This window comes from Cebus imitator, unplaced genomic scaffold (assembly GCF_001604975.1).
Source record: "Cebus imitator isolate Cc_AM_T3 unplaced genomic scaffold, Cebus_imitator-1.0 Scaffold52, whole genome shotgun sequence".
NCBI classification, from domain to species: Eukaryota; Metazoa; Chordata; class Mammalia; order Primates; family Cebidae; genus Cebus; species Cebus imitator.
In genome coordinates, this window is record NW_016107367.1 from 1112814 (window position 1) to 1119442 (window position 6629).

The following is a 6629-nucleotide window of genomic DNA, read 5'->3' on the forward strand; positions in this document are numbered from 1 at the left end:
CTCTAATATACAGTCCGTATTTCAGTCTTTCCGTTTATCCCAATAGCATCTGTTATAGTTATTTATATTTGTTCTACGATCAATCAAGAATCACTAATTGCATTCTGTTGTCATGTCTCTTTGGTCTCTTTTCATGTAATATGGTATCCCTGCGTTTTGTGTCTTTCATGACAATGACATTTTTATTTTTATTTTTGGCTGTCCTCTGTAGGCCAAATGACTTTTTTTTTTGAGATGGAGTCTCACTCTGTCTCCCAGGTTGGAGTGCAGTGACTTAGTGGTGTGATCTCAGCTCACTGCAACCTCCGCCTCCCGGGTTCCAGCAATTCTCCTGCCTCAGCCTCCTGAGTAGCTAGGACTACAGGCATGTGCCATGACACATGGATAATTTTTTTTTTAGTAGAGACAGAGACAGGGTTTCACCATATTAGCCATGCTGGTCTCGAACCCCTGACCTCGTGATCTGCCTGCCTTGGCCTTCCAAAGTGCTGGAATTACAGGCATGAGCCACACCATATCTGGCCAATTTACATCTTTTAAACTTTTGTTTTTAAAATCTATTTAGTATTGTTTGGTATGTTCTTTTAGATGGTCATTTTGGTAGTTTTCGGTTAGTTGGTTTAATGGTGACATTTTTATTCTCCCTTTCTTCCTTCTACCTTAAAATTTACCCTAAGAATTATTGTAACCTTTTATCCCCCTGGTTTATATCCTGATCATTAAATAAATGATTTACAAATAGTTAACAATGGAGAGAATATTCCAGAACTGGAAATCACAGAGACAGATTCGTAGAAGTAGAATGATCGGGAAAAGTGAGTAATGGTGAAATTGGATCCATAGCTTGGGGTCAGAGTGGGGCTGGGAATGCTAGATTATTACAGGGGTCTTTCTTTCTGGATTTTCTTGGTATATTTTTGTATTTGTTTTCTAGGCAATGTCCATGTGTTTAGAGGTGTGTTATTCTGTGGAGTATTCCTGTCCTCCTTTTTATTTTGTGTCATTTGCAACAGTAGAGAGCAAGGAGAGCTCTCAACAGTTGTTAAGAGTGTGGGCATTGGAGCTGGTGGGCATGGCAGCTTCAAGCCTGTTACTCGCTTTTTTTCTTATGCTGGTTTTCTTCAAGGCCTTAGCCTATTTCCATATAAATAATGAAGAAGAAAGTAACTAGAAATATAACCGTAGTAGTTATTAGTTATTCATATGTAATCTTAGTTATTCATAGGTGATCTTAAATCTTTTACCAATGCCTCTCAGGTGGAAGTATGAACCTGGGGTAACATTGTAAAATGAATGACACTAAGGCAAGATGCTCTAAGCCCTCTGTCACGCTGCATAAGGGCTGCTGGAGGGCACCTCAGCTGTGTGACAGCGCCAGCACTGTGAAAGAACCCGCTGTTTAGCCAACTAGGGAAGGAGATGTCCAAAATGGCCGAGATATCTCCTTCCTGGGGAAGTTTGGAGAAAACTCCGCTTCTCCAAGCTCTTGTGGTAGGCCTGACGGCTGTCAGTCAGGCCTGCAGACATCCAGGGGCTTAACTGTCTCTATGTGATGCTGTGCGTCAGTGGTCACGTTCCATGTCCAGTCTCATGTTCTGCTTCTGCACCTGGTTCCTTTCTTCTTAGAAAAGATAATCAGTAATAGTAATATAAATCTTCACGTTTTAGTTCTTTCTTGATAGGCATGGAAAAAATGCTGATGCATTATGCTCCTTACCTCACTTAGGTTGCCAGAAATTCCTAAGCCCCTACCTGAATGACAGGTGATATACTTAACTCTATCACTGCCACGCGCTATCTGCCCTGCCCCAGATTTGCAACTCAATAAAAGTGAGAGCGTCTTGGCATTTGGGGCCACTGCTGGTCTCCGTGATTTGGGTAGTAGTGGACCCATGGGCTCAAACTCTCTTTTCTCTATCTCTATGTCTTGTGTCTTTTATTTCTACAATTTCTTGTCTCCACACCAGCGGGAGCGGCTCACAGAACCTTGTAGGGCTGGATCCTATATCTGGCACCCAATGTGGCAGTGAACCCTATAGTTCTGGTTATCTATTACTGTGAAACAGATCACTTCAATTTTGTGGCTTAAAAGAACAACTATCTTAGCTCAGAGGAGTTTGTTAAAGAAGAAGAAAAAAAAAAGGAAAAATAAAATAAAAAAAAATAATAATAATAATAAAAAAGAACAACTGTCAATATTTCTTATTTATTTATTTATTTATTTTGAGACAGAGTTTCGCTCTTGTTACCCAGGCTGGAGTGCAATGGCGCGATCTCGGCTCACCGCAACCTCCGCCTCCTGGGTTCAGGCAATCCTCCTGCCTCAACCTCCTCAGTAGCTGGGATTACAGGCATGCGCCACCATGCCCAGCTAATTTTTGTATTTTTAGTAGAGACGGGGTTTCACCATGTTGACCAGGATGGTCTCGATCTCTTGACCTCGTGATCCACCCGCCTCGGCCTCCCAAAGTGCTGGGATTACAGGCTTGAGCCACGGCGCCCGGACAACTGTCAGTATTTCTTGTGGTTCTTCAGGTTGCCTGGATTCGACTAGGTAGGTCTTACTAGAAGTCTCTCATGCAGTCAGATGGTGGCTGGTGCTGAAGTCATCTTAAAAGTTTCTTTTTTATTTTGAGACGGAGTTTCACTCTGTTGCCCAGGCTGGAGTGCAGTGACACAATCTTGGCTCACTGCAACCTCTGCCTCCTGGGTTCAAATGATTCTCCTGTCCCAGCCTCCCAAGTAGCTGGGATTGTAGGCGTGCACCACCATGCCCAACTAATTTTTGTATTTTTTGTAGAAACTGGGTTTCACCATGTTGGCCAGGCTGGTCTCAAACTCCTGACCTCAAGTGATTTGCCTGCCTCAGCCACCCAAAGTTCTGGCATTACAGGTGTGAGCCATTGCACCCGGCCATCTTAAAAGTTTCTTCCTTCGAATGTCTGGTAGTTGATGCTGGCTGCCCATAGGGACCTCAGCTTGGGTGTCAGTCAGAACACTACACAAGGTCTCTCCCTGTGGCCTGGGCTTCCTCTCAACATGGCAGTTGCTTCTAAAGTGAACATCCCAAAAGTATGAGGTAAAAGCTGCATTAGCCTTTCTGGTCTGTGGCATAGCATCGCTTCGGCAGTCTCCCAGATTCAAGGGGAAGAGAACATGGATCCTAACTCTTTTTTTTTTTTTTTTTTTTTTTTAAAGACAGGATCTTGCTCTGTCACCCAGGCTGGAATACAGTGGTGCATTCACAGCTCACTGCAGCCTCAACCTCCCAGGCTCAGGCGATCCTCCCGCCTCCGCCTCACAAAGTGTTGGAATTACAGGAGTGAGCCACCATGCCCTGCTGGATCCCAGCTCTTGATGGATGAGTGTCAAAGACACACTGAAAATGAGCCAGTGAGATAGCATATCTAGGGGCTGCTATTTTTGGAAAATAAAATCTTTTGCATTCATCTTTTTTTTTTTCTTTGAGACAGAGTTTCAATCTTGTGGCCCAGGCTGGAGTACAATGGCTGATCTCAGCTCACTGCAACCTCCACCTGCCAGGTTCAGGCATTTCTCCTGCCTCAGCCTCCCGAGTAGCTGAGAATACAGACTCTTGCCACCATGCCCAGTTAATTTTGGTAGAGACAGGGTTTCCCCATGTTGGCCAGGCTGGTCACAATCTCCTGACCTCAGGTGATCCACATGCCTTGACCTCTTAAAGTGCTGGGATTACAGGCGTGAGCCACCACACCCGGCCCACATTCGTCTTTAAACAGGGATGATAATATCAATCACATAGCACTGTTTCAAAAATTAAATGAAATCATCTTTGTAAAGCTCATAGCACAGTGTCTGGTACATGATAAATTGTGAATGAATTATTATTAGCTATCCCAGTGAATGGAAGGCAGGAATATGAAAAGGGAAAGAATGAAAATATCAGTCAGATCCTTACTTCGAAAAGTTTTATTCTTATCTAGTCTAATTGAAGTACCACTCTTTTTTCTCCGTCTGAACTTTTTTCTTTTTTTTTTCTTGAGACAGAGTCTTGCCCTGCCGCTCAGGCTGGAGTGCAGTGGCGCGATCTCGGCTCACTGCAACCTTCACCTCCTGGGTTCAAGCAATTTTCCTGCCTCAGCCTCTCGAGTAGCTGGGATAACAGGCGCCTGCCACCACACCTGGCTGATTTTTTTTTGTAGTTTTTAGTAGAGTTTCACCATCTTAACCAGGCTGGTCTTGAACTCCTGACCTCGTGATCCAAGTGCTTTGGGCTCCCCAAGTGCTGGGATTAAAGGCATCAGCCACTGCGCCCAGCCCAGAGATAATTTTTTAAAGTATCTGTTATAATTACAATGAGGATTAAGCTGTCTTTTTTTTGTTTTCCCCATGGGAAGAGTTAAAGAATTTGTTTTTCTTAAATGCCAGTATTTTTATAGAATCAAATTTACCTCAAGTAATCCTTTTCATTTCCTTCCTTGTGTGAGCATCAACTTCTGTTTTTATTTTATTTATTTATTGTTTATTATTATTTTTTTAAGAGATGAGGGTCTCACCATGTTGCCTAGACTGATCTCAAACTCCTGGGCTCAGGTGATCCTCCTGCCTCAGCCTCCCAAAGTGTTGGAATTACAGGTGTGAGCCACTGTGTCTGGCTACCTTCTGTTTTTATAAATAGGTGTATCATCAAGCAACTGTTTCTCTTGAAATAAAAACAAAATGAGGTAAACTTAATACTGGCTTTGTGATCAATCCAAACGGAAGGTGCTGAATTAGCCTTAGGGCCTTCCCCTGTTTGCCACAGTCAGTGCTGGTTAACATTTCCTTAGGTGGACAGTCATAAATTGGTGTATTTATATATACATATAAATATATGGTGGTTCCTTACACACTCAAAACTACATGGGATTACATTAAATATGCTATATTGTAGCTTCTAGGATGATGCATCTATGAAGATGTTTGAACATAGATTTTTTTTTTAATTCTTTTTTTTTAGGGTTGTGTTCCCATAAGAACATAGATTTTTTTTTTTTTTTTTTGAGACAGAGTCTTGCTCTGTTGCCAGGCTGTAGTGCAATGGCATGATCTCGGCTCACTTTAGCCTCTGCCTCCTGGGTTCAAGCGATTCTCCTGTCTCAGCCTCCTAAGTAGCTGGGATTACAGGCATGCACCACCACGCCTGGCTAATTTTTATTGTTTTAGTAGAGACTGGGTTTCACCATGTTGGCCAGGCTGATCTGAAACTCCTGACCTCAGGTGATCCACCTGCCTTGGCCTCACAAAGTGCTGGGATTACAGGTGTGAGTCACTATGCTTGGCCAGGTCTTGCTATGTTCACCAGGCTGGTCTTGAACTGATCTCAAGTGATCCTCCCATCTTGCACTCCCTAAGTGTTAGGATTACAGATGTGAGCCATCATACCCGATCCAGCACATAGATCTTTGAATAATTCTTCAAGTTTATCAGTGGCACAGAGTTCTAGCAGTGGACTTACTGGGTTAATGGGTGTAATTTAAATTTTCGAATAGTTTTGTGTTCTTTTGTGTTTTCGCAATGTTTAGTAATTCAAGTCATAATTTTCCTCGCTATACTAAGTAATTAATTGGGTACAGCCCTCGTTGTTGAAGCTTCTTGACCTTGTTTTAGTAATTTGAAGTACTTAATCTCTTGAAGAGAATGGAAATTAGTAAGAAACTGAATTCCTCTTCCTTGCATAAGCTAGCTGTAACCAGCAATTAACTCCCCCAATTCTTTTCCGCCTCCTGCTGGTGAAGCCCCATAGCTCTGATGCCTGTCACCTGCCCTGATTAAGAACTTTACAAACAGCACATGAATAAAAATGTTTGGACTTGAACCTGACAAGTTTTGCATTTCACAAAAAGTGAATTTGACCTTCATTTTCACTTGTTAAATAAGGCTGAATTCCACTTAAACAAGCTTTGGTTTAATCAATGTGCATGGAAACTTAATACAGATACATTCATTTATCTCCCTTGTTCTCCCTTTTTCATCCAACTCTGTTATTTTAACCCCTCTTTGTCCTTGAATCTGTTTTTCTTTTTGTTTTGGTGCTTGTTGACTCTATTCCCAATAATGTGGGCATGACTTTTATTTACAGTGCCATAGCTCGGTGCCCTTCAGAGCTTTCTGTCGTGCTTTGTCTACATTTCAGTGTTTCTTGTTTAAGTTTGAAGGCCTGTCAAAATATGCCAGATTTGTTGGAGAGAATAGGAACTTTTCCCAGGTATTTTTTCATAGAGATGGTTTCTTTGTTTCTCCCTGCCTGTTACCCTTGTTTTATGTCCCATACTTTCTGCCTACTAGAAGAGCCACGAGGGAAACAAGTGACCCCTTTATCTACCACAGACATCTCCAGTGCAGCAAGTTCCATTTATGCTGTTGTGATGGTCTAGAGCCAGGCTGGGACGTTGGCACACGCTGAATTTGGGTACTGAAACCACTTTAAAGTTCACAGTTGACCTATTTTTTTTTAAAGCAAGTCTGCTTAATTTATCTGTGATGAAACACAAATTGGAATTTATTGTATAAAATCTCTTTTCTTGTAAATCTGAATTCCTTAGTCCAGAGCTTGATTTTCAGTAACTGACCTCCAATCTCTCCTGTGATTTTCTTTTCTTTTTTTTTTT